Source organism: Dermacentor andersoni, chromosome 9 (genome assembly GCF_023375885.2).
Source record: "Dermacentor andersoni chromosome 9, qqDerAnde1_hic_scaffold, whole genome shotgun sequence".
In the NCBI taxonomy this organism is placed as follows: Eukaryota; Metazoa; Arthropoda; class Arachnida; order Ixodida; family Ixodidae; genus Dermacentor; species Dermacentor andersoni.
The window spans coordinates 28121061-28148902 of record NC_092822.1 but is presented as its reverse complement, the minus strand read 5'-3'; the positions used below and the strand labels follow the sequence as shown (position 1 = coordinate 28148902).

Genomic DNA, 27842 nt, shown 5'->3' with positions numbered 1-27842 from the left:
CACGAGTTGCCTGGCTTCTCCAAGCCTGCCGGCCCTCCGCTTTCCGGCACGAGCGGGTTGCGATGACGAGCTCCGGGCCCGATGCGCGGTCCAAACTGATCACCACTGAATATCGTCACCGTCATTTATTTTACTCTCAAGGGCCCTTTAGGGGGCGTTACGCAAGCGGGCGGACGAGCAGTAACAAGAAGTACGTCTTACACAAGCAATGAAATGGCTAACGGTACAGAAGCCATTTTTCCAGTCAATGAAATACGAAGCGAGTACAATAAAGAACAAAATTACCAGCGTTAACGTTGTGCATGTTAATGGCAGCAGTGGTAAAAGTGAACAGAAACAGGCCTGACATAAGGAGAAAGCAGAAAAAGAGGGAAGGGGGGAGGGAACGACCTGGCTAAAAGCACGGAAATGGATCAATTGAATTGAATTGAATTGAATTAATGAGGAAAATGACAATTAAACTGGAAGACAACCTGCCGCCAGAAAGCCCGGTACTCGCTACCTATATGCATGACGAATGTAATACGCTACAATGTGCCTGTGCTGCTTACGCAGTGTGTCTTAATGAAATGTTTCTCGTTCTGGTTTTAGTTCCGTTCCACCGAAAAGAGTTCCGTTCCGGTTCTGCTCCGGAACGAGAAATAAGATGTTCCGTAACGGTTCACAACGGTTTCGGTACGCGTGCAAACATTTTCGAAGCAAAGTAACGATAAAAACGTAGTGTTTATTTTTCTCAACGATGATACACGAATTCTCAGATAACGCTCAGTCCTTTGAATCAAGGCACTGATCATGATCTCAGAAGGAGCACGTCATCGAGCGTACTCGCGGAAATGCGAGACCGCTGCTCCGATAAAACCAACTTAAACGAACATAAAGGAACCACAATATTTCGTTAACAAAGCGTTGCGTACCCGTAGAAAACGAAACGATAAGCTCTTCAGCGCGCAAGCCCTGGGTTTTGCTGCGATGCCGATCCGCTATAGTGCACCGAGCGACAGGCTTAGATTAGCGGAGCGCTCGACCAAAGCCACCTAGAAAAAAAAATTTCTAGGTGGCTTTGGCTCGACGGGCTATGGCTCGCACTGTCCCTGCCTGAGACACACGCTCATGCGGACCCTTGAGATGTACGCTAATGCTGACGTTGCCTGACATCGGTCGTTTCGTATTGCCGACTTTCCCCTTGAACCAAAGATCGATGAAAAAAATATTTCGTTTTCGCTCCGAAACAAAATAATAAGTGGCGTTTCGTCTTCGCTTTCGTTCCGTTCCGACACGCTCGTTGCGTGCTCTTATTTTTTTTTCTTAGGGCGTTCTGCTGCCGATTACGAGGTTAAGGGTTCGAGTTTCATCAGCGGCGGCCGCTGCGTTTAATGAAACGCTTGCGCATCGCGCTTTGCCGATGAATGTTGAGAAAACCGCAGGTCGCCAAAAATAACCCGAAGCGCTCCACTGCGGCGTCTCTCACAGTTCTAGTGTTACTATGGGACGCTGAACACGATCACTAGGCGGTGTCCAAAACAAGGTGTCCAAGACGTGCTTCCGCCGGCATAATCACTTCCGGCCCACGCAATTAGCAAAAGCGTAGCCTTAAAGATCGGTTTTTTGTTGCCCAGAGATAGCCGTCGCTTGGGCGTAGGTTTGGACACCGCCTATCGCTTACATCGTGACTGTGACGCTCATTGCAACTTGTGCTGTTCCTTGTCACTATTCTCACGTGTAATCTTCGCCGCTGCAGAGGGAGACTTCGGGAGTCCGCCCAAAGGTGCGACAGTATGGACGCCCGCGTTCGTTCGATGTCAACTGCGTCTACTACGAGCTTTTAGGGGAACCTTCCAAGCGCGAAGGATGGAAACAACTAGAAGGAAGCACTGCGCAAAGCGCTTGAAGTCAGACGATTCGGCCCAACACGTGATCGCTACGTCAGAGCTCGCGGAAGGTCTTAGTGCTCGCGCTCTGCTTGGCAGAGCCACCTGCAGAGCAGCCGAACAAGTATGTATCGAATAAAAAACTACCGGGAAGCAAACATTCTCGGTCGACAAGCTCTCTCGCGGAGGTCACGCGTTGGGCCGACTTTTGGAGGGAAAAAGCGAAGGGAATCTCTTCGCGGAGAACGGGCTTGCCAAAGTTGGCAGCGAGACGCGATGCTCGATCCCTCCTAGTTTATTTATTTCCTCCGTGCTTTCTTTCCTCATGTGCTTCTTTCAGTAGAAGAACAGAAACTGGAGCAAAAGCAAAAGGCATAGCAGCCTGACGAAAGGTTTCTGCTCCGAATACAGTGCGTATGTCAAGCACGTAATCCATCCTCCAGCAAGGACAGCTGATGTGCAGCGCAACTGAATCGCACGATTCGCGTCTTGTGCCTCGACCTCCTCAGAGCTGTCAACATTTTTCACGAAGAACTCATTCATCGCCTCGCAGCTCTTTCCCTACTACCGAAACGCGTTTGCGACGCGGCTGACTACCACGAATCAACGGCACACGCTGTAACGACGTTAATATTGCACTGGAAACTTGACTATACAGCGCGTACATCGACAAAAGGACCGAAAGGAGAACCAATACAACCGCCGATTTCCAGCTGAAATTCAGTTGGAATTCAGCGCTTGTGGTCGTCGTACTTCCGGTCCTTTTGTCTGTGTCCGCGGTGTAGTCAAGTTTGCAACGGAATACGAACTAGCCCGTACCCAAACCTTGCGTCAATAGTCTGCTTTGTCACAGAGCTGAAAGCGAAGATGGTTTCGAAACGTCCAAAAATCGTTGGTATTTTTCTCCTGCCTTTCGAAGTAACCTATACGAGAACCCTAACATACCTACTCGTTCTCGAAATACAGGTTTCTAAGCTGTCTTGGTCGACCTTAGAGGCACTTCCAGAGAACTCCCAAACAATCACTATAATTTGTCGATGGTTATCCTCATAAAGGAACTTCTCATAGACTATGACTCCATGGAATGGACTAAGGTTGTCTTTAGTCCATAGACTAAGCATAGCGAGTGAATTTACGTAGAGTATACCTAAAAAAAAAAAGCGTTGAGAAATTCGATTGCTTCTTCCGGAGATAATCATTCACAACTTCGACCAATCGTTGCAGAGCATCCCACAGAAAGTTCCCGTAACGTCCACCATGACAGCTCAAAACCCGCATTTCGAGAACAAGTGAGCCTATTTTGTGGCTTGTATAGCTCCACCGTTGCCAGTGGCTTACGCTCGCCTTACAGCTTATAGTCGCTGTCCTACACCGCCATTGCAGAGCCGGGCAGATAGCTCAGAAACGACCCGCCGAACGTGGCACAAACGCATCTCTCGCTCGCCTTTTTACGGTGCCAGTGGGCGCGTTCTAAGAGGCCCCGCATTTCTCTTCGCAGGACCGATACGTCTTCCGGATCGTCATTCCACATCACCGGCGCAAAAAATCTAGAAAGAGGCAACAGACAATAGGGAAGAAGAGCATGCGGCGTTTCGGTGAGAACAACATCGCGGGACCCTCGAGTAGGTTTTTGTGTGTGTGTGTGTTTATTACTATTTCCTTTCCTTCTCGACGGGCGCCGATCTCTTTTTCAGCCCCGACAGCGGCACACAGCACGGCGAAACGTAGGGCTCGTTTTTTTTTTTTACGAGGCCGAACTCGTTCCCCGTCCGGCACCGACGGCAGCTGCGCGCACACGACGGTTCCGCACAGGTGGTCACGTGGAGAGGAGGAAGGCGCCGGCCCGCACCGCTCCGCACACCGCTGTTCGCTATGCAGCTCGCTCGATCACGCACGCGGCCCGACCAAGCTACGGTTTTCTTTTCTATCTTTTTTGTTGTTGTTTCTTTTCGTTTCCATCTCACCTGCTGTTCAAATCTCGATGTACCGCGCCCCCACAGAGCTTCCTCCAAAAAAAATTTTACTGGAGGTGAACTCTACCCGTCGCGGTATAGCGCAGTGGCTATGCGTCGTTACTGTGCTCAGCTTCGAGGTCGCGAGATTTGGCATCCCGCTCGCGACGAGCGCATTGCGATGCGGGAAAAAAAAGAAAGGATAACGCTCGTGTACTCAGTTAGATACAGGTACACGTTAAAGAACGTTAGGTGGTAAAAATTCACCCGCTTGTCCCCCACTGCGGCATGCACCGCATAATCATGTCCTGGTTTTAGCATGTAAAACTGCACAATTTAATAATTTTGGGGGAGGGGGGGGGGAATCTCTGCCGCGCAGATCGTTAAGCTACCATGGGCGACGGGCAGTTAGCGTGGATTTGTCGAATCTGCGTGCTTGTGGTGCCTTACGTTCTTGTGACTAAATTTCCACACGAAACCGTACTTTCGTCTAAACGTCTGAATGCAAGAATATATTCTTCGCGGATTGACAATCATCGCGAATCATTGCGCTTATAACGGTCTATTTTTGTTTGAATGTGATCAATTTCGCAAAATCAAAATAAGCCGCTGGAAGCCACCAGGACGAAGTTTAGGGCACATGCTTGCACTATGCACTATATGGAGCTTCGCATACGAAGCTTCCGTAGCGAAAGACACTTGCCTCGATTTCACTTCACCTCACCCACTTCTAAAAAAAAAAAAAAAAGGCCTACATAAATTGTTTAAACGGGTCGAACTCTCTCTAATACAAATCGATCCCTTGGGGCTACCGTATAGACATTATATAGACCCTTTCACTGTTTACAAACATAGGCCCCGGACGGTTTCCCGTTTTGCTCATCCACATAGCCCGCTAAATTTAGCGACCAAGAATAGCATTGGGCTTCGATATTGACTAGCAAGAGTGCATTAAAATCTAAGCCCACATATTTTCAACACTTTTCCTCTGTACATAACAACAATTTTACAAGTGAATGTCGCGCTAAGTTGTACGAAAATTTTTATGTATTCGTGTTGAGGCGTAATGCACGTGTCTTTTATCCGAAAACTTAAACATTGACTCTCCGCCAGTAAAACAAGTTAAAACGTTCTCCGTGTTCCGGTGCAGCAGTAGACTGATAAGGCCCGTGACCGGAAGTTTCTTGGAGGCGCACTCTCGCAACAGTTATCGCGCTATAGTGAAACCGTCTATGCGCCCGAGTTCTTTTCTAGCAATTTCAGTTGGAAACTGCGGCGCCGCACCACCTGCACGCGTTCTGCTGTGTCGTGTAACACGTACACACACTCACTCCGGTGCCGAATCCTCCTCCCCCTTTCGAATCGCGCACCGAGGGCGCGGACCACTTGTTCCGCCCCGAGCGCAAGCCGGTTGGCACAGCGCGCGGCGCAAGCTGCTGCTTTCTTTTTTTTTTTTTTAATGGGATTTTACGTGCCAAAACCACTTTCTGATTATGAGGCACGCCGTAGTGGAGGACTCCGGAAATTTCGACCACCTGGGGCTCTTTAACGTGCACCTAAATCCAAGTACATGGGTGTTTTCGCATTTCGCCCCCATCGAAATGCGGCCGCCGTGGCCGGGATTCGATCCCGCGACCTCGCGCTCAGCAGCCATCACCATCGCCACTGACAATCAGGGCGGGTCGGAAGCTGCTGTTGCCGCGCGCACTGTAAAATAATTTACGCTTTTAAAGGTGAGAAAAGGTGTAAATGTGTCATTAACCCACACCCTTAGGGTGTGATTTATGTAACGGACACTCTAAGGGTGCGAGTTATAGACACATTTACACCCTTTTTCACATTTAGGGTGTAAATTATTTTACAGTGCGGCCGCGCGGCCGCAGGTTTCCCGAACCGGACGCTGCGCTGCTTGCCTGCCTGCTACGTTTTGCGGAGATCGTTGAGCCAGGCTTCTGCCTATACGGGCTGGCATTGAGACCTGTAGTTCATTTTTTTTCCTTCTTTTTTTTCTGCGGCTTGGCGTTGTAAAAACGACAACGTGACATCAAAAACACGGATGACCGTCAACTGTTCAAAACAGGAAAGGAAATAAAAAAAAAAAGAAGGTAATTGAAAGAAAAAGGAAACAAAGAAAAGAATGTACGTCACCGTAAAGCACGGCAAATGTAGGAACGGAAAACGAAGCGCAGACGAGGGAATGTGGAAAACGAAGGACGAATGAAAAAAAGAAAATGTAGACGACGGCATCTTAACAGCCTGTTCCGTTCAGACGTAACGATGATCCGGCAACCTCGGGTTGCGTGCGTTAGACGCGAAAAAGAGAGAATTACAACACGTGCGATGAAAGGTGCATGCATCGCCAAGCAATGCAAAAATACAGCGTGTACGCATCAAATATGTCCGACTGCGCGTATAGTCAGCAAGATTTATACATTCTTTAATAAACATTCTGCGTCGCTTCGTGCCTCGGCTTACGCTTCTACACTGCGGCCAGTGCGGATCTGTCAAATGTCACTGCCAGGGCGCGCTTGATGCTCGCCCATACTCCAACCATGCCCACAACTGCGTCAACACCTAGAGGTAAATATTAAGGCGTAAGCCTTGCGTGACTCATGAGTGTCCGTGCACAGTCCGTGGTGGACGCACGAAAGCGGTGATCACCGGCGAGAAGAGCAAGGAGAGGAGGCGCCATGCCAGTAGCGCTGTATGAGTGCGCGCGTGCATGGGGGTGTGCGCACATCGGCGACAAACCTTGCAGCCATATGGCTGTGATTGCATCCCAGCTCGCGGCCACGGCGGCGTCCGTTCGCAAAACAGTTCAGACAACAGTAACAGAGGCAATCATAGATAGGCTTTCGCCTATCGCAGTTTAGCTCAGCAAAGTGCCCATAGATTTTTTGAGTTGTTCTTCATAAAGAGGTAATTCGCTTCTGATGTTACTGAAAGGCATGGATCCTTCCGGCCATCAATATTTCCTAATTGTTAGAAACCTATACTAGCAAACGCACGGTGTAGTTGTACTGCAGGTGTTGTACTCAGGCACGCAGGCACGCAGGCACGCACTGGTGGTCTGCGTAAGGACGCGTAATCATAGGCGGGCGCGGAGGACAGGCTGACCTCCCGGCAGTGTTCGAGACCCATTCCCGACACATACCGTGCTGGCAAGCCGCAACGCCGCCAAGTGTCCTCAAAATCGAGAGACGTTGAACAATACTTCTATACCAGATAACAAATAACATACTTCTTCACTCGTGATTCTGTGCCCTAAACCTTGCCAAATTAAATACTTGTTCTGTTTACCTTGCAGCATCGCTCAAGTTCTCTCCGCTCGAAAGCTAGCCTGAATAATTTGTGAAAGCATACCGTTATGAAAGCATACCGTATCTCCAAGAACTCGGACGATTGTGAAAGCTGCAGTCTTCAGTTACACCGTGCGCTAAGGAGAAATAGTTTTTGGTAGGCATAATAATAACTTTTCTGTCGGCACATCCTTGATTCCTTGTTTGGTTTATAGCGCATGTGTGGCGTGGGAGATGATTGTTTGGAACGTTTTGTTTGCCTGGTTTTGATAAAGTGTTTCGGTTGCGGCTAACACCCATGCCCCCTCTCTCTCTCTCCCTCTTTCCTTGGTTCATCAACAGATCATATACTGTTGATATACCAGCTGATAAAGCATCACGATGTATATTATTCAGAACACTACACCAGGTTTACAATACAAAACAAAAATGCAAGACTAGGTTTTGAAACAACGCTAGAATGTGGGATACTCATTACAAATTATCCACTGCAGCGGAAACAACGCCTGGCCTCAGCGTTTATTCAAGTGGATGAAAGCGATAGTTCAGTCTTGATGTCATAAGGCAAAATATGTAGGGGTGGCGGGAAGGGAGGTGTTAGCTCTCCCTAATGACCTCCTCCCGCTTTTCCCTACCGTCCTCCACGAGCGCACGCCTACGCACCGGCAAACACAACGAAACCACAGCTCCGCTTACATTAGGCTACGGCTTGGTCAAACCAGTCCTCGCCGCGGAAACGGCACTTGACCGCTCTGCGCTCCTTCTTTCGGGGTCTCGCTCTTCCCGGTCACGCGTGTCAAGCAGTTTGTTTCGCCGCGCTGCCACAATGCTCTTCCCGTTCTTCCGCGGAAATTCCCGTTCTCTTTCTCCCTTATATTCCCCACACCCCTTATTTTTTGTTTGTTTCCCGCGGTCCCCACTTCGGCTCCAAGCGCGCTCTCTAGCGACGACTCCCGAGTGCCCTCATTTCCATGGTGACGAGCGACAGTGCGAGAGGAAAGCTGCTGCTGCTGCTGTCGGGACATCAAGAGCGCGCGCCGACAGTCGGACAGGGTGCGCTGCTGAAAGGAGGGTGGGGGGGAAGGTAGAGGGAAGGTTGAGAGGGAGAGCGGGGAGACCCGGGGCCCGGCGAAAAAGAGGCAGAGAACTGCGCTGGAGCCGAAGGGAGTGCGAGGGCCCCGACGTCCGACCGGAGTCTGTTGCCATGGTAACAGGCTCGGGCTCGGGCACGGCCGAGACGCTTCGGGAACCCAGGCCGAGGCCGCCGTGCGGGACGGTGAAGCGGGTTTGCAGAAGAAGAAAGAGAGAGAGTAGGAAGGTCGCTGGCGAAGGATTTCCTCCGTCGCGTATATGCGAGACTGTGCTGCAGTGGCGCTACGCGTGGGACGCGAACTACTGCTGAGAGATGTGGTGTATTAGGGAGCTTAGCGAATGTATTGAAGGTGTGTGTGTGTGTGTGTGTGTGTGTGTGTGTGTGTGTGTGTGTGTGTGTGTGTGTGTGTGTGTGTGTGTGTGTGTGTGTGTGTGCGTGTGCGTGTGCGTGCGCGTGCCATGGTAATCAGTTTCACTCCCGAATGCAGAGCCATGGCGTCTACTATACATCGTAGTGAAAGCGTAAAGTGAACGCGAAAGTTTATGCGCACGCATACGCATCCGAGGGCTCGACGAAACCTCGTCTGACCGGGATTAATCATAGCGAGAGGCGAATATAGACGCCGACCACAAACAACACAACATACGACACGTTCGATTGTGAACAATGATCGCGTACAATAGGCGAAACGCCTCGTACATGTGTGCTTGTTTGTTTATGGTCGGCGAGTATGTTTGCCTCGATTACATGATCACTCACGATTCGACGAGCTTGCGTCAAACCCTCGAATGTGTGTGTGTGCGTGTGTGTGTATGCGCGCGCGTACAATTTCTCGCGCACTTTACGCTTTTGCTGTGATCATAGTGCACACGATGGCATGGTGCTGTGAGAGGGTGAAACCGATTACCGTTCTAACGTGACAGCGACAGCTGTCCCAATATCGGCGACCGCAAGAGCTGCGTCGTAGATGACTAGCACCTACACGCTTAGAACCATTTCGCTTGCACAGCGCGGGTGTTCCGCATGCTAATTTCACGCGCGAGTGTATGAGGTAAGGCGAATAAAAAGAAAAGAGGCAAAAAGAAAAGAAAACCACCGGCTGTCTTTAACGACGGCTTCTGAATTCGTTGAAGATGCGGAGAATAAAACACTGAACTGGAAAGAATATGTGAACGCTTAATTCACGTTTTTTCGCGTTTATGAATTCTGTTCAAACCGAATATACCAGTCGCAGTGTGGTACTAGCTATGGCGTCCCGCTTTTTAGAGCGAGGTCGCGTGTTAGTTACCTACTTACCATTGGCCACCGCCATCTGGTTAGGGCGCAACGGGAAGTAAAAAAACGAAAGAAAGAAAAGAAGAAGAAAGGAAGTAAGAAATAAAGAAAAGGCCATAGTACCGAAATTTGGGTGTTCGTTAAGGAACCCCGGACGGTCAAAACTAACTCTGAGCCCTCGGCGTCTCTCAGAGCCTCTTGTCGCTTTGGGACGACAAATGCCACGGTAGATGGTGAACCGAATTGGGGAAACGTTACGCAAGATACTATTGTACAAACGTTGTAAAAATGGTGTGAACATTTTTTGTCAGTACTAAAGTGGACACATATCGGGGTAAAGACTTAGCGGAAGGAGTAATTTGCAGGAGTGCATCGTGCGTCGATAACCCGGGCTCGGCCATTTTTCTTTATCTTATCCTTTCTCTTTTTCATCGTGGACTGATCGCACATACAGAGATACACAATGCTGTCTTGTCATAGAAATCTGCGCTCTGACTCCTACCTTGCTGTGGGCTTATATCGACTTGGCACCACCTTCCCGGATCCATAGCTGCCACTGCAGACGCACAGGCGCGTACCGAATATTGCGCACAGGCGCGTACCACATATTGTTACCAAGTTACCACAGATTACAGTTATCACAGATTGTTACCATTTTTCCCCCGTATTTGTTTTGTTTATTAGCACTCTTTTGTGAACTGTGTACTCGTCTCTACCTGGTCTCAAATATCCACTGAGTAGCCAGCTCGCCGACTCTGTACCCTCACTCACTCACTCACTCACTCACTCACTCACTCACTCACTCACTCACTCACTCACTCACTCACTCACTCACTCACTCACTCACTCACTCACTCACTCACTCACTCACTCACTCACTCACTCACTCACTCTTCTAACTCCCTCACACTTCCAACGCATTCACTTGCATCTCCACTGAATCCCTCACAGCCTCACGCACAATCCAGACCACACCGCACTCGCATCACGGCAGCAGCACCGCCCAGCCATTCCTTCAGCCGACTCGCGCTCCTCTGGATGGCGAAGGGGGGACCACGCGGGCCGCGCGCCCACTACTGCACACGTTCCACACGCTTTTCTCGCCAGCGAAGCTGGCCCGTTGCCGCGTTAACTCGACCCGGAGCTTTTCTCCCAATCTTTCTCCGTGTTGTGCGGGTATACACGTGTACGTGGACGAAGAACAAAGAGGTGGCCACCTAACAGAAGCGCGAAACAACAAACTTCGCTTCGTTAGAGCTTCCTCTTAGGCAATATGGAGGGGAGAGTGAGAAGGGGGTGGGCGAGGAAGAATCGGCTCTTCTGCGAGCGCTGCGCTCATATTTTCGCCCCGCCCCCTTACCCTCTCCAGTTTCTGTTAGCCGGAGCGAACGCAAACAAAGGTTCAGGGGCGGCGGCGGCGGTGCTGGCGAGTCAAGTGGCCGGCCATAGAAAAACGCAGCTCGAGAGATAATGCGGAGAACGAAGAAACAAAAAATCTGGGTTGGCGCTAAAGACAAAACAGAAAGAATGGATGCGCGGCGGACCCAAGGGGCAGTGCAGAAAGAGTGAGTTAGGGAAGTAGACACTGTTTAATGGATGAAGGGAATATTTGAAGAGGACGAGCTGGAGAATGCATAATGCTGCATATATTGCGGCATCGGCCGAGGGAAAGGAGGAGCACACACACACACACACACACACACACACACACACACACACACACACACACACACACATATATATATATATATATATATATATATATATATATATATATATATATATATATATATATATATATATATATAGACATTGACGGAATCATCGACGATACCACGACGTTTCCAATAAATATGCGCCTAACGGAAATAAAGCGACATAGCGGATGGAATATCGTTAGCCTGGCCGTACGTTGTCTCATACAGATTCAACTAAGCGTTTATAGACGCTCCTGAAAGCGGGCGGCCGCTGCGTCGGCAGTGGGTCGTCCCTGGTGGCTTCTCAACAACGGTGACCCTGTTGTCATGGCAACGCTCGGCTGCGAACAAACGCCGCACGCGGAAAAAGACTGCAGTCTTTACCGTGAAAGGTCGGCGCAGGCTACCGCCTTAAGATGTGACGATCGAGAGGAAACACTAGAATAACTCTTGGGTTTAAGGCTCAGCTTGAGGGCGGGGAGGTCGAAGCAATATTATGATGCAGCAATTAGAACGACCCGCTAATAAGCTCGAGAACTCGGCCGACAGTCAGCGCAGCCCGCGATGATGGTGGTCGCGCACAGACGACGAAGAGAAAAGACCAAAATATGGCGATAAGGATGATAATATATGGATGAGAAAGAAGTTTAACCTGAATGGCTTTGGAGCTTTGCATCCGAAACTTCCATGGTATCAGAAAAATCATCGCGAACCCCGCAGGCCATTCGCGTGACGCATAGGCGTTACTTCACTAGTTGAATTTTTCAAAAGTGAGATTGCGTCAGAAAATTTGTAAAGCACGACTTACGCACAACCTGCAGACATAATAGCGTCGGATTGTAATTTGAATATGCGAGAAAACACAAATTCGCTTGCGCGGAAACTCAAACACAAATCCCTTTTAAAGCTGCCGTTTGAAGTCTTTCTTAGTACAAGCGGCGCGCCCCAGAAAGCTCGCCTTCGTGCATAGCTTTCGACGCCAGCGTTTCTAGGAAAACATCACGCGGTTACAGTTGCCGGGAAGCGTGAGAAGCAGTCAGGGATCTTTGAATGTTATTGGTGTTCAACTCTTAAAGGCGAAGCTTGAGCGTCCTCCAAATTTTCTTTTAAATCTTAAACCCAAACTTGCCTCTTCGCTCTATCCATCGGGTGCGAGCTGCACTCCGGACTATACGGTATAAGAGAAGGTGGACGGAGCAGTCAATGGTAAAAAGCCAACGCGGTCCTTTGACAAGCAAGACAAGCTGCGGACGACAAACAAAACGAAAAGTTGAGGTAGCTTCGTTGCAATCGGAGAGAAAGAGAGAGAGAAGTGAGAGAGACAGCAACAACAAAGAAGAATCGTACGAGGAGGAGGAATGAGTGGAGTTGAAAAATGTCCTCGATGAAACGAGAAAAATAACACAAACGCCACACGGCGAAGGAAGTCGGGAGACGAACGAACTGGGGCCGATCTCGAAAGGTCGACTCAGCAGACAGGCACTGATTGAAAGTCCTTCTTCGTCGTCGCGGTCTCAACCCCCGGGTCGCTTCCCCCGAGGATGCCGCGACTCACTGCAGCAGTGCTCTGCGGTGAAAGCTGCGGGTGGTGATGTCAGCAAAGTGGGGAGTCCGGCGGCTTTCGCGCTGAAACTCGCACGCGTCGTAATATTTGTATTATCAATTGCGCCGGCAGGTTTTTTTGGACATCATATATAGTTAGATTTCGCAAATTTCCGGCACCCGTTGTTTTCTTTCTTCTTACTTTTTTTTGTGAACTGTTATTGCGTACGGCGGCCTTCGTTTTGCATAACATTACAGGTTTTCGCAGAGGGTAGCTGACAGTGTAGTTGCCACTTAGCGGAGGCTGATAAGATTCGCTGACACTGCCCATTAAAGTGTCGGTTGTCATTGAACTTTCTGCCATTATCTCTCGATGCCTCTATTAGAGTGATTTAGCATAGCAGATATATGCTGTAGTGTAGGCGGATGGTATATATGCGTAGCGTGACGTCCGGAATATGCAGGCCGTTGAAGTCGCATTGCGAATCTGTGATGTCACACTGACGTCCCGGTACTGCGATTTTGGCGAGAAATCGAAAAAGAAAAAATTGGTTTCACCTTTACTTTCTGTTCTGTGAAATATGTAAATTATGTAAAATAGAGTTTTCGACCATTGTTTTCTCACTCTAACCTCATCTATTGTCTTTAGTGCTCCTTTAACAAAATACGTACCGACAAAGAACCAAAGAAAGCAAGCAGACAGAAAAGTTAATGTTGCCGCGAACGGCGTTAAGGCGCGTACGCGAGGTATACCAGAGTCAGTTGCTCGATAACTACCTCTGGCCTGGTTCGTTTACTGAAGTTTTCCGAGAATTACCCAGCCGTTCAAGTCCACACGCCCTGTTAGATTCTCCGGCTGTTCCTCTAAATACGGGCTGGTTTGGAAGAGGCGGGGATGGAGGGGGGAGGGGGGGGCAGGGCCGGTAGCGCCGGCACACGCGCCGTACTCGCGCTATAGCTGCCGCCCTCAATTCGTTGTCTCGCGCGAGAAGCGAGGCCACATGTGCGCCAGTTTCACTTTGCCGAACAATGCGCACGTCGTTGATCACCTGCCGGCGCGGAGGCGTAGAGTAGCCGGGGGAGAGACGCGTGGAGTGGCGGGAGTCGGTGTATGATAAGGGTTGGAGGGGGTGGGGAGCGAGGGGGGGTGCGTAGCGGGGACAATCCTCGGCCACGTAATTGTCTCGCTCGAGATACCTGGGGCGGAAATCACGTAGCTCTTCGTTCGCGAGTACTCTTTGCCGGTGACAGACCGCCTTCGCTGTGTCCAGAGTTTTTGGATTGCTTGAAATTTTATTTTGCGAACAGTTCTCTTTGCGATGCAATATATAAACGAATTATTTCCTTTTATTTTATTTTATTTCTTTTCAACCGCCATTCACGGCTGGCAGATCCCGACGATAAAGTAGCCGGACCCCACTCGGACCACTGCAAACGGTGAAAATGAAAAAAAAAAAAAAAACATTTACGTGCCAGAACAGCGGTGTGGTTATGAGGCAAGTCGTAGTGGGCGACTTCGGATTAATTTTGACCTCCTGGAGTGTAACACAACCCTTTATTAAGGAATGTTGTCTACATGTGACTTACAAGAAAAATAAAGTTACGGCAGAACTGATGCCACGGTGACTGTCGATGATAATGCGAACAGCAATCGAGCAAATGCGACAGGCCATATTCCTAAAGTCCGTGACGAAGTGGAGTGACGAAGTGGAGTGGCGATGATCGCAGGACCACATCGGCGTTACGACGACGGTCTGAATATGATTGCTTTAATAGCGGCGGTCTGTCGATGACAGCCTGACAAGGGCTGCATAATCGCGATTGAATGACGACAGTATAATTACAATTCAATGACGAAGAAAAATTGACATCGACGGAACGACGAAGACGTTATGGCCACGACGGCATGACGACAATGGGGATGGCGTTACGGAGCTGATGACGATCATAAATTAACATCGTGATTACGACGCCATGACGCAGATTGTGTGACAACGACGGCGTAGTGAACAGCATGACAAGAGCCGGATGACAAAGATGGAATGACGTCGATGCAACGACCACGATGGCATCGCGAACCCGAACACACACCTTGTGGCCCAAGCTGTTAGACAGTCTGGATCACTGGGTAGGCGCAGAAGACGTGACGACAACAGCACGACGAGAGTCAGATCACGAACCTGGAACGACGAGGACTGAGCGACCGCGACGGCATCACTGTGGTGGTACGACAGCGAATTCAAGACGACGGTACGACGACAATGGCGTGGCGACGGCGGCATGACGATTGTCTGAATGAGTGAGTGAATAAAAGTTTATGGGGTGCAGAAAAACGCGACAAAACGCGCACCCGGCCAATATCCCACGACTGGACTGACAAGTCTAGCCTGCCGGCCCGATCGAGGGCGCGCTGGACGGCCAGGATTCGGTCCTCAAAGACGGGACTTCCTTGGTGAACTTCAGGGCCAATGACCCGCACTCCCAGAGCAAGTGAGACAAAGTAGCAGCCTCACCACAGGCCACGCAAGAACAATTCGGGTAAACGTCAGGATATACGCTGTTACGAAACGCCGGATTTACTTAGGAGTTAGTTTACAGGAGTCTGAGCGTGACCGCCCGCGGCCTGCTTAGCTTGGAATGAGGCGGCGGGAAAACAGTTCTCTCCAAGTAAAACAATTTAGTAATTTCATTGTGCGTAACAGGAGCGCGCGTCTCTGCGTGAAAGAACTTTATTGGAAGTCCGGCGAGGACGCGAACTCGTCGCGCACCCGGCTAGTCGCACGTCGGGACCGGTAGATCTATCCCACTGGCCCGGTCGCGGGCACGCCGGACGGCCAGCATTTGCTTGCCTAGAGCGGGTCTACGCAGAAGCGAGTCCCACTTCTCCTTGCTGAAATTGGGGTATCTCGACCCGTACCCCCAGAGCATGTGTGCTAGCGCGAAGGTCTGCCCGCAGGACGGGCAAGCATACGTCGGGATAAACTTCATGTAGAACGGCCACACACGAATCAGCAAATGGAATGTACACCTATGGTTCACGTATGATGAGAACTGCCTGTACAAATTCCAGACGAAGCCACAGGTGGCGTGACGTGAAGCCTACTTCCACCACCGCAGGTGTAACCGAAGCGTGCTTACGACTCACTCCCGTAAACTGTAGAACGTTGTTGCTCACGACATGACACTTTCGCACTTAATTCTACATTTCCGGTCAATTACAGGCTAAAGTGATTCGCATTGTTTCTCCTAGATTGTTTGCAACAGACGTCACCGGGACTGCCATGTCGGGGTCCATAGCACAATGCGAAGATGCGTAAACAAGAAACACGCGATGGTGGCCAGTACGGCCGCAGCGATTCCTCCCGCTCGATTATTCTGCGCAATTCGCCAGCCATCGTTCGCGAGTGGCTGACCCCGTTGATAATGGCGTACTGACATGCGCACTGACCACTGACCGCCCCGTTGGCGTGCTAGCCCGGCGAGAAGCTGCGTCCACGACGAAAATTATCTATATGCGTACCTATACATATACCGAAAAGCTAGCAACGCTGAGAGAGAGAGAGAGAGAGAGAGAGAGAGAGATCTCTTTCCACGATGCAATATGGAATCGCCATTCGGACGAAACGGTCGCACTAATTACCGGCTCGCAATATTGACGCGACGGCAACGTGGAATGCCAGCGGGCGCCTAACCGAAGCGGACGCGAAGATTGGCTAGATATAGAGACGACGTGTTGGAAGATACTGGAAGAGAGTGAGACAGGAGAGAGCAGTTCATAGCCGCACGCGCTCGCAATGAAGCGAGCCAAGCAATCGGCCAGTGATGCAGAATGCTTCCGACTCTGCGAGTGAATCATGCATCCACTCCTGACTTCGGCTGTGCAGTGGAATCTGCATGTCTGTAGCGAGGCTGCGAGGGCGTTGGTGCGCGTTACAAGAAAGCTTTTCTTGCACGGCGTCAGTTCCGACACCTCTATCCAAGCACGCGTGAAATGTAGATAACGCTCTCAGTAGACAGTCTCCGAACCGATTCCAATGAAATTTGTCTCGTCTAAAGTAAATACTACAGACTGTACGCGTGCGTAACCGTGATTTCGGCCTCATAGTTAACACAAGAGCTGCCGAAAATCAGCAAGTTGACAACATCGAAGCATGAATATGCAGCGAAAACATCTATATTGCAGTTATGTAAACTGTGTCTGCTAGAACATCTCGAGTGGACAAACGTGATGGATGAATTTAGAGCTTGCCTGAAATTGTAATAATGTTTAAGAGGGCGTCACAAAAGTCCTACTCACAAAACTTGTATGTTTCGCAGCGATGTGTAATACGTCTATTTTGTCTGCTATATATCTCTCATAGGTACATGTTAACGAAATAGTGATACTGTTGTTGTATTGCTGAGTTACAAAGTTGCGAACTTAATGATTCAATTCTAAAAAAAATGTCATTCTAAACGTTTTTCTTTTGCATTTCTGCGTGAGCGCATATTCGTTGCGAACTGTTATGACACAATATTTTCGGTATTGTATAAGGCGGCATTGTTGGGAAAAGAGTCTCTAGGGGGACCGGACAACCGCGCATAGACGCTCTTATTCTATTCTCCTATTCTTAGAAGCACCTATTCCATTGAACTAGTTCACCTTGCTGCGTCACAAATGCCGTTCGTAGCCAGAAGGACAAACTGTAGCAAAAGCGCATGTAAACTACCCGACATTGCCACGCTGGCTGCTTGCAGCCACACTTGCAGCTTCCGTATCTGTCACTAGCGTCTAGCGACACTAGTGCCACAGTTGCCTCTAGTGACTTCTGCAGGAAACTCTACGCTTCCCGGAGCCTAACCCCTTCCTCTTCAGCCTCCTCCACCCACCAGGACGCTGAAGTGTCAGTGTCACTCAAGAACCAGTCGTCGTAAGGGAACATGACGGGACAAACCGCTAAATATCTCCTCCCCCCTTCCCGCTTCCGCCAAATCGGGAAGACGATCAGTATGACAGTGCAGGCGCGGACGCACGCGTCGCCACCGCGCTAAGATGTCTGGCAAAGCGTTCCTCAATTAAGGGGGGGGGGGGGATATGCGGGGATGTGGCTAGAGTGATCGGGGTGGCATCGCGAGCGTAGGCGACGATAATTCATTCCGCAACGGCGGGGTGCCCGCGCGCGGCCGGGCCGCATCATTCTCTGTCCCGTGCAGGGGACGGAGCCATCCCGCGTTCCCATTTCACGCTCGGGACGGGCACCGGCTTGGCCGCATTGGCGCCGCCGGAATGGGGAGAGCGGGGCGGGACGACCGCGGGAAGGAAGGAAGGAAGAGGAGACGCCCCGGTCGGGTGGCGGGACGCCGCGCTGCACCCCGCGCATGCGCCCTGCGCGCGAGGGGTGACGACGCCCCCTGGAGGCGACGACGCGCGGCGCCCAAGCTGGGCGCGATCGTCGAGTCCGCGGCGTGCGGAAGGGTGGGTGGCATGGTCAGGTGATTTGTTTGAAGCATCGTCGTCGCGGAGTAGTTGGCTTGATTGAATTGTGAAAAAAGGGCAGGAACAAGAGCAGCTGTACAGTTCTCCGTCAGGGGTGTTCATACGTACGGGCCCGCAAAAAGCACGCGGAGTTATTTTTTGTTTTGTTTAAGTATGGCGGATAAAGCCCAGACTCCATGAGGGCGATGTTGTGTACGACGACGAGCGACGGTGTCGAGCGACGAAACGGGCCGTCGCGCGAACAGATTGCTCGTCCTTGTCGCTCGATCGCTCGGTTCCGGAAATCTGGAATTGGTCGATCGTCGCCAGGAAGTGCTACGAGCGACTAGCCAATCGCGCGAAGCCGGAACTGGGTGTACATCAGTCAAGTAATACTGATTGTCGCACGGAACGAGCAAGCGACTAAATTTTTGATGCGTGCAAGGATAAGAACCTATTGCAAGACCTTCCGAAATATCTTATGCTGCCCTTTACAGCAAAATACAACAACTTAAGTTAACAAAGCACGCGTCACGCCAGACGTCGCCCAATGTCGTCGCTCACGTGGGGTTCGTTTTGTAGGCGACGAGCGAACGCGACCGCCATCCCCATTGCGCCGCTTGTCGCCGTCACGAGCAGGATCGCTTGCATGGGGTGTATTAAAATCGTGAAAGCCGTCTCTACATGTATGTGGACAAAGTAACATTCTAGTTAGGCTTGTCAGAGTACAAACCGCATTTCTTCGTCTACGCTCGGATATGAAGATGTTACATCGCGAGGTGGGTTGTCATGTCGACTGCGGAGCCTGGGTTTTCATGTGATAATCGAAACCCGCTTTAATGGTACTTGTCCTCGTCTGTGAAGGCAGACGACAGCTGAGATATCAAGAATATCGGTTATCTCAAACGCAGTTATCAGATATCAGTTACCTCAAACCCTTTCCTTAGAGTCCCGCAGGCATCTAACTACATTTTACGCTTCCCACATGATTTCGTTTCCCAGATGATTTCGAAAAGAAAGATGTTTGAGGTGATGTGAGTCATAACCTACTAGAATTCTCACAACCCCTGGCGCGCTGCTGCTCGTTTCTGTGTGGATATCACCAACTTGTCCAAGCCCTACCAAAAAAGCAAGATATCTACTGAGCTCTGGAATTCGGCGCCTAATTATAGCAACGAAATACGGCGCTAGCTTGCACAAACTGTAAACATGAACTCCAGATTATTTGGCCAAGCTTCGTGGAGATTCAGCTTTCTCGTATATCCCCCCCCCCCCCCCCGCCCTAAACTTTTGACGCTGAATGCATACGTGTCCTTCTTGCTCATAGAAAGCAGCAAAACCCGGCTTTGCGTTGCGTAGTTGGTAGCGATGCGTATGCACAGATCTTGAGGCAGCTCTTCATATTCGAACATCTAAACTTTTCAGGACTGAAAGTACGGAAACATAAGACAAAGACAACACAAGAGAATTTGTGTGTTGTCATCGCTTAAATTTTTAAAACCTTGTTTTTCTTTTCTTAGAATTATGATATGCACCTCGCACCAAGACACCCAACGACGTGTACTGTTGTTCATATCTGACGTTGCGCAAGAACGCCTTTCATATCTGATAGCTGTTTTGGCTAAACCTGAATGTTTAACACAGCCAGTGTCAGCGCTACGCGCTCACGGTAGAAAATACAGCTAGGGTGTGACAAAGAAAGAACCAGGTACTGAATTAAAAAAAAAGAACGACAATCTTGGGCACAACCTCGTCCGTGAATGTTATGGTCAGCACTCTTGACTTTATGCGTACATAGCCTGTAAATACACCGTTTATACATCTTCCATTGCTCCCAATTACTTCCAAGTTCCATTGCTATGGTTCCGAAGTTAGCACATACCAAATATACGTACGAGGGAATGCATGATGCGTGCCAAAAAATGAAATGCGCTTTCTTACGACACGGACGGTACAACCCTATAGGTTCGCAGCATAGCTATAGTCTATAGCGTCCCGTTTCTCATGGCCCCATTAGGGAGGCTGCAAAACACCCGAGCGCAAGAGAGGGGGGGGGGGGCACTTTATTGCGATTCACACTGCATCCCACCTCACTTCGGTGTTTCAGCTCTGATCACCAGACAGTGTACAAACCTCGATTACGAACTCGCGATGTCGCAAGCTGTGCGGTTGCGGAGACAGAAACAGAGTTCGCCAGCAAGGCTGCTTTTCCGACGACAAATTTTTTAGCAGAATGTTAGACGTTGCCCAACTGGCACTTGAGGACGATAAAGGAAAAGAAGGGGCAGTTCCAAGCCCGAATGTCTTTGCGTAAGTTCAAGTGCTGTTTCAAAATTGCAAAAAGTAAAGAAAGGAAGAAGAAGGAAGAAGAAGGAAGGCAAGAAAGGAGCAAGATTGCTACGACGCAGCAAGCGCTGCCATTTATATAGCAAAAGCCAAAGGCTACAACAATTCGGCCAACCGCCGGTGGCGATTTCGTCGACCTTCCTTTTCTTCCACCAATCGTATATGCTCCGGTACAATTCCATTGCTCACCGCACTGAACCCCGTCGTTATGCTACCGCGTCGCTGAATTGGGGAGAATGGGGAAAGGACGCAAGCATACAGGGACTCGATCACGAAGCATCGCAACGCGGGCGCGTCAGACGTAAGGTGTCGCCATAACTGCCACCCCGCGTCGTTCCAACACTCCCCCGGCTTTCTCTCCCTTCCTGCGCCGAGAACGTCACAGTCACCGTGTTCGGGAGCAAAAGGTATACATATACGGGAAACATATCGGCAAAGGCGCGTAACGGCACAGTCCGCGCGACGCCGAGGACACGGTCGCTCCGGCGACCGAGTTCTCCCTTTCCCCCTTTTCCCTCGTCAGCGGGAAGAGCCAGGCGAACTCACGTTTCACGTCCTCCCGTCGCTCCCCGCTCCCGAAAGGGATCCGGGAAGTTGGGGAGTGAGGGAATGGAAAGAGAGATGGCCCGAGGGAGCGGCGGGAGCTCGGGCGCCGTGGGTCGCTGTGGGGGGAGATATGCGGGGACGCACCAGCCACGTTACACCCGCCTCCCCCCTCTTAGCTCTTTCCAAACCTCCAGGATGAGGGTGGGACGCCGTAGGCGACGGGGAGGAGAAAAAAATGTGACGATCTGAACAGCCCTGACACTCGGGTCGGTCGGTCGGGGGACCGGGAGAGGTCCGTCGTCCCTCGCTTCTGGTTTCTTTATTTGGTTGACTCGGGCCAGACTAGGCCCGACCACGTCCCTCCCTAATGGGGAAAGAGGACGCAAATTGGAAGGGACTTGCGCCACAGCCCGAGATCCGACGAAGGAACGCCGGGATGCGAAGGACAGAAGGAGAGGTAGAAAGGAGTCGAAGGTTGTTTCCTCACCGCTGGACTTTCCGGACACTCCCTGCTACGATGACGTGAGGAAAGGCGATGCGTTTCTAGTTTCTGCCTCAGTTTCCGTAAAGAAATAAAACATATAGAAACATAAAATAATAAAGAAGGCATTAAGACAAGGATCGCTCCCGCTTCGTCCACATGCTGCGTCGATGGGGGCCACAGGAACGTCCTTATTAAGGAGGTGAATAAATGTATGCAGTCGTGATTTGGATGGCAAATCAATAGGCGAAAATTAGTAGCTAGAGCTTAGGCGTCATGCATACAGCCTCACTATAGCTAGGTAGCGGTGGAAGTGGATCAACGGGCCTTGCAAGCCACTACCAGAAGGCAAAGTGCCATAGGTACTGGCAACGAGCACTTTTATCAACGCACGGTACTTTCAGGTCAGAAGAATAAGAAGAAAACAGCTCAAGCTTCAAGCGCACACGGCACCAAACGAAAGTAAGCAAATGTGAGACATCCAAAACGCATCTGTTTCAGGATTAAGTTGCGCTGAGTTTTAAAACTGAAGAAATGAAAGAGCATACGACAAGGAAGGACGAGGCGCACCGCTCTCCCTCGTCGTAGTCGTTCACATTTCCGATGTTAGAACTCAGTGAAACATTAATGTGCACCAACTAACCCCGGCTCATCGCTCAACTAAAAGCATCTGTTTCTCGCTTTTTTTTTGTGTGTGTGGGTAGCAAACACGTGTGATGAACGTTTTAGTACCAACAACTGCAAGCAAACGCAAGCGTCCTACAGACCTGTCACTGAGGGTGAACAGGTAATATAATGTATTTAAAATGTGTTACCATGTAAAAATTTTGCGACTAGCGGTAAGTGTTGTTATTCAGACATTGATTAATTAGATAGGATTCAAAACGCAAAAATAAACACAGAGTATATTCTTTGCTGCCTCCCTCCCCTCGGCTCTCTCGATAAAGAAATGAAATATTACCCAACTCTAGTGACGTCACCTACCGCCCTCATGCGGTGGATGACGTCGGTGGCAGTGACAATCACACATCATAACTACTTTCCACAGCTCGCCGCCTCGTATGTATGAGGACCTGTTGGCGAAGCAGCCTTTCAAGCCCTTAACGCTTTGGTTGGGCCGCGATTTGTACTGTTGTACTGTTGTATGTATGTATGTATGTATGTATGTATGTATGTATGTATGTATGTATGTATGTATGTATGTATGTATGTATGTATGTATGTATGTATGTATGTATGTATGTATGTATGTATGTATGTATGTATGTATGTATGTATGTATGTGCGTATGTATGTATGTATGTATGTATGTATGTATGTATGTATGTATGTATGTATGTATGTATGTATGTATGTATGTATGTATGTATGTATGTATGTATGTATGTATGTATGTGCGTATGTATGTGTGTATGTATGTATCTATGTATGTATGTATGTATCGGTAGCACGAAGTCGATGCTGGATTTACGTGCAGTTGCGTTGCTCGTGGCACTGGTTGTTGAATAAAACAGTTGAACGAGAAAGACAAGATCAATTTTGACTGGAAAGCAACAAAAAAACTAAGCCTTCTGGGCGTTGTCCAGGAAAACACTCACACTGACTGATATTTCATTCAGGCAAAATTTACCGATCGTTTACTGCACTCCCGAAACTTGATCCTTGACTTTGGCCCACAACGTCGAAGCATTAGCTCTCTACCGAGAATCGCGAGCATTAGACCGTAACCACCGCAGTTAAAGAGGATCTAGAGACTCTGAAACATGCCACTACATATCATTTAAACTGTTTTCCCCTCTCACGGTATTGCAATTCTCCAATGAGAACTAAGCATTCGTCCTTCGTTCTCTCTTTCCGACTTCGCACCATGGGACAACGCCAACGAGGATCTGCTTAGACGCCGTAGGTTGTCAACAGCATCCATGGTGAATTACCGCACTGGTAGGTGCGTTTCAGTAAGAAGAGTTATTGGGGTAAGCTCAATTTTTGCGATTAGTCTCCGACGACGTTCATTCATAGACAGTTATTCTCCGCGGATTACGAGCTTTTACGTGCCAAAACCACGATCTGATTATGAGGCCCACCGCAGTGGGCGACTCCGTAATAATATGGACCACATTGGGTTCATTGGGTGCACCTAAGTACACGGGTGTTTTCGCACTTCGGCCCCATCGAAATGCGGCCGCCCTGGCCGGGATTCAGTCAATAATATTGGCTGCACGTATCTATTACTGTTGGAAAGTGAATACGAGCTTCAACACACTTGCGCCGCCGCGTTATGGCTTGTGCGCCGAAAACTAGCATTTTTCATACAATAGTCAAAACGGTGTTAGTTGAAATATTTGTAAGTCATTTATGAAAAGGCCCATTCCTGAGGGAATGACGTGTGTGAATTTTTTGTAAGTAAGAATGCGCAAAAATGTGGCATAGACCCGTCTTTTCGAGACATACTTTATGCGCACGATGCATGGTCTTAGAAGGGACAGCATCATGAAGAGATGACCAGCGCCGTTTTACATGAATTTCCAATCACACAACAGGCGTGGAGCAAGAATCTTGGCAAATAAATGGACATTACTCTCCCAAAGCCACCCATCAACCATGCAACGGCACTGCGGCCCCTGCACCCGGACTTTCATCTGAAATGCTAGTTCAGTTCGAACGTTTGTGAGGTTGCTGGAAAACTTAGTCTTTACCAAGCAACTTTATTCCGATTCAGATTGATTATGCAATAACAATGTTGCCCTCAATCACCGTTAAACGTCCACAACGTTTCATTGCTATGATGCGTTTATGGTAACATTTGTTTAACGTTTTTTAGCATTTCATTGAGAAATAAAAGCAAGTAGATTCTGCCGCACTGAAGTCTTCTCTTTCCTCTTTCGCCCAGTGCCTCACTCTGACCAATACTCACAATAATGATAGTGAGCATGGTGATAATCAATAGTGATAATAATAATCAGTAATAATAGTAATAATCAAAAGTGATAACGACCCGTGTAGAGGCAAACTCGTGCAGGCAAGGCAATCCGTATTCATAGAAATAGTTCTGTTCTTAGTATGGTGTACATAAATTGACCTCAAAGGTACACCCTCGTTCAGTGCTTTCGCGTGAATCGCTCGAAACACTGCCACAGACATGAGGAAACTTGACACTTGTTTGTGTCAACACCAGTTACGAGAAGTTTACACATGCGTACGCATTCCTTTACATTCTTTACGTTACACGATTAAAACAGAAATTATCTGCCCGTACGGTGGATACAAACAGCTCGGTCATATGACGTCATCTATTACGGGGAGTCATCAAATACCAAAAGGAATAGCAGCAGCCAGTGTCCGTTAAAGTGGGGTTACACCGCGTGCTCGAGTGAAGAAATACTAGTCCACTCTGTACTAACCCGAGCACAGCACCCGTGTTTCGTTGGCCACCTATCGCCACGGGCGCGCGGACGCGATGGCGACGGGCAAGCGCATTCTGCTCCTTCTCCGGGCTGTTTCCAAGCAACCGCGAGCCCCCCTTTATCGCCCCCCCCCCCCTCCTTTCGCGTGCCAGGTCGGCAGCCCGCTTCCAGGAGCGGGACGAGACGCACGGGAAAGCGGCAGGAGGGATCCCGCAATCCGTCTCCCTCCTTTCACTCTGCCAGGACTGCGCGCCCCCGTATTGCTTCCCTAATTCCCGCGCACGCGCCCTGCAGGACCGTTCCGCGGCACCGCTCCCCGTCCACTCGTTCGAAATAACTACAGTTTAAGGTGCGCGCACGCGCGCGCACAGCCAGCGTAGCGGCGCGCTCCAGGCCGGCCACCGCTGTATGTGGTGCCCCCCCCCTTCTCCCCGCTCCCTCCACCTTCCCTAAAACCCGGCTTTCCTGCTCGTGTGACTCACGTGCCCGCGGTCCTGTCAGTGAGGTGCAGGAGCGGCTGGGGGAAAGCGCTAGGCGACTACGCCAGTCTAGTAGGTAGGCGAATCCCAGCCGTGGCATCCCGTCATCTGGAAAGGGGGGAAGTGAGGTAGGGGGTAGGAATCGGGGAGCGCGCCGGATTTTGCTTCCCTCCCTCCCTTCGTTGCAGCATCCCTGCGTGACGTAGTTCGTGCTTCCACCAGTCTTCATCGTGCACCGCCTGGCCCCTGTCCCGTATCTGCTTGTGGCGCGATAAGGAGCGGCGGAAGAGGAAAAAGGGAGAAAACAACCGGGTCTGCGGGGATGATTCGTTCCCTTGGTTGTCCTCACCACCGGACGGTGGTGGGTAGCACCACCGGCTCTGGCTGCTGCTGCTGCAGCTTCTCCGCACAAGACCGTACCCGCCGCGCTCCCTCATTTTTCCAGTCGGCGCTGCCACCTCCTCTTTAGTTCGTCCCCTCACATTCCCCACATTTCTGTCCCTTCGCTCCTCGAAACAACCCGCGCGCGCGGCAAGGAACAGCGAGTTTTTCCCATCAGAACGCCAGCGTCGCCGGCAGGAGAAAAGTGCCGAAAAACTAAGGGGTGCCAGAACGGGAAGACGCGGCCAGCAGCGGCTCTGACGGTTGGGAAAAGGAGGGGAGACCGAACGCGGTTCATTTTCCTTCGGGTGCCTCCCTATCTTCTCCCCATCCTCTTCGTTCGCCAGAAACCGAGAGGTGGGCTTCGCCCCCGTGTTTTACTGCTTGCACGAGAAGCCTCCCTCCAGCGCTCTCTTCCCTCTTCAGAGTGGGAAGTGTTTGGAGGAGAGATAGAGAGGGGGTGGGGTGAGGCGGATGAGAACGTACGAGCCAGGTTCGGTCTGTCGGGGGTCCTAATAACAGCGGCCCGACCGACACCGGCTGCTCCCGCTCAAGTCGCGGTGTCGATCAGAAAGAAAGAAAGAGGAGCGGGGGGAACGCCGCTCAGGCCGTCCGGTCTGGTCGGCGCCCGGCACACGCTACCGTGTGTGTGTGCGCGGGGTGCGTCTCGACCCGCACGCTGACGTAACCTGGGACGCCCTGAGCGGCAGGGCAGCCCGCGTGTGCCTGTGCGCGGCGTAGATCAATGAACGACGCCGATGCGGGCACGCGTTTCCACCGTGGCGGCGCGAGCGGGAAATGAAACAGCGCGCGCAATAATGGCCACGAGCGATGTCTAGATAGAAAAAGGCGGGGGCCGTTTCGTGCAACGCGGGAAAGCCGCCTTTCTGTTTGCTTTTCTGTTTTCGTTGTCCTTACAAGGCGCCGCGTCATCTTGTACAACCGTGTTGTTGGAACGGGGGGCGAGGCTGCAGGCAACTGTTTATTCACGCTGCTGCCTTTCCTAACTTGATGAAAACTATCTTTTAGAGCTCTGCTCGCGCGAAGAGTGCACCTGGTGGGTGTACGTTTCGCAAGACGTGAACTTGGTGACAGAAACGCGCCGGTCTGGTCACCCGCGTTTATAACGCCTCGTAGATCAAAGTATTTGAAAGATCCTACTACGCGAACTGAGCTCCGCGAGCTCACTGCGCATTACGGCTCGGAAGTGAGCTGCAACTAGTATTTACGCTATGAACCTGAATTTCCGGTGCTCAAGTTGCACCACACGACAGCGACGGTGGGAAAGCGTTTACAGTAGAAATTGTACGTGACAACCGTAGTATTCCTTAGTCATCGCTCCTTCACTGAAACCTCCACCCCCCACACTCCCTGAAAGGCATAATTCGTCAGCTGCAGGGAGTGGGGCGTTGTCCGAAGCCAAGCCTGAAATAAGTATAGAGTGACCGATCTACATGTTTGCCGAAGGCGTCTCCTTAGTGCGTGTTACTGGGAAAGATTCCCTTTCTCTCCAAATGTACCGAAGTACAATATACTTTAATCTCTTTACAGTACAATTCATCTAGTCTGCCATGGTATTATTTCAAGAAAGTAAGAACTGGTTATTCAATAAAAGTACAGTCAAAAGAACGAGTAGTAATTAATACGCATATGTCGCGCATAGCAGAATTTTAATTGAATCAAGTCTAAACCCTCACGCTATGTGCTGTTGGATCAACAGGTGGTCGAAAAACGACGTCTGCCACTTCAGTCAACGTTTTGAATAAGTGACTTTGGCTTCGCCAGGGCTCTAGCCTGATGCATCCCCCGTTAAATCTCTGCTATAACTCCTATTGCTCAACTTCCCGTTGAGTTCCGTTTTGTTTGTGTGCCGGCCGATGCGTGTGCGGGCGTGGAGTATATGTCGGCGTATATTTCGATTTTGACACGCCCATGGGAACAGTCTAAAACACGAGATATACCGCGTTTCTATCGTACATCGCCTTGTCTTATCCCTAGTCCTACCACACTCTAATACGCTTGGC

The 27842-nt window shown here is 50.2% G+C and overlaps 1 protein-coding gene and 1 long non-coding RNA gene across 6 annotated transcripts in view; one reads left to right on the top strand and one right to left on the bottom strand.

Moving 5' to 3' along the window:
• The window catches only part of LOC129383808 (uncharacterized), a 50190-nt gene extending 45592 nt beyond the window's left edge, over positions 1-4598 (top strand). For both annotated transcript variants that reach the window (XR_011890273.1, XR_008611685.2), the window contains exon 2: positions 3367-4598. This is a non-coding gene — a long non-coding RNA (uncharacterized lncRNA). The remainder of the gene's footprint in view (positions 1-3366) is intronic.
• LOC126527364 (nucleolar protein 4-like) overlaps positions 1-27842 on the bottom strand; it is a 139917-nt gene that overhangs the window by 74868 nt on the left and 37207 nt on the right. The window lies entirely within an intron of this gene.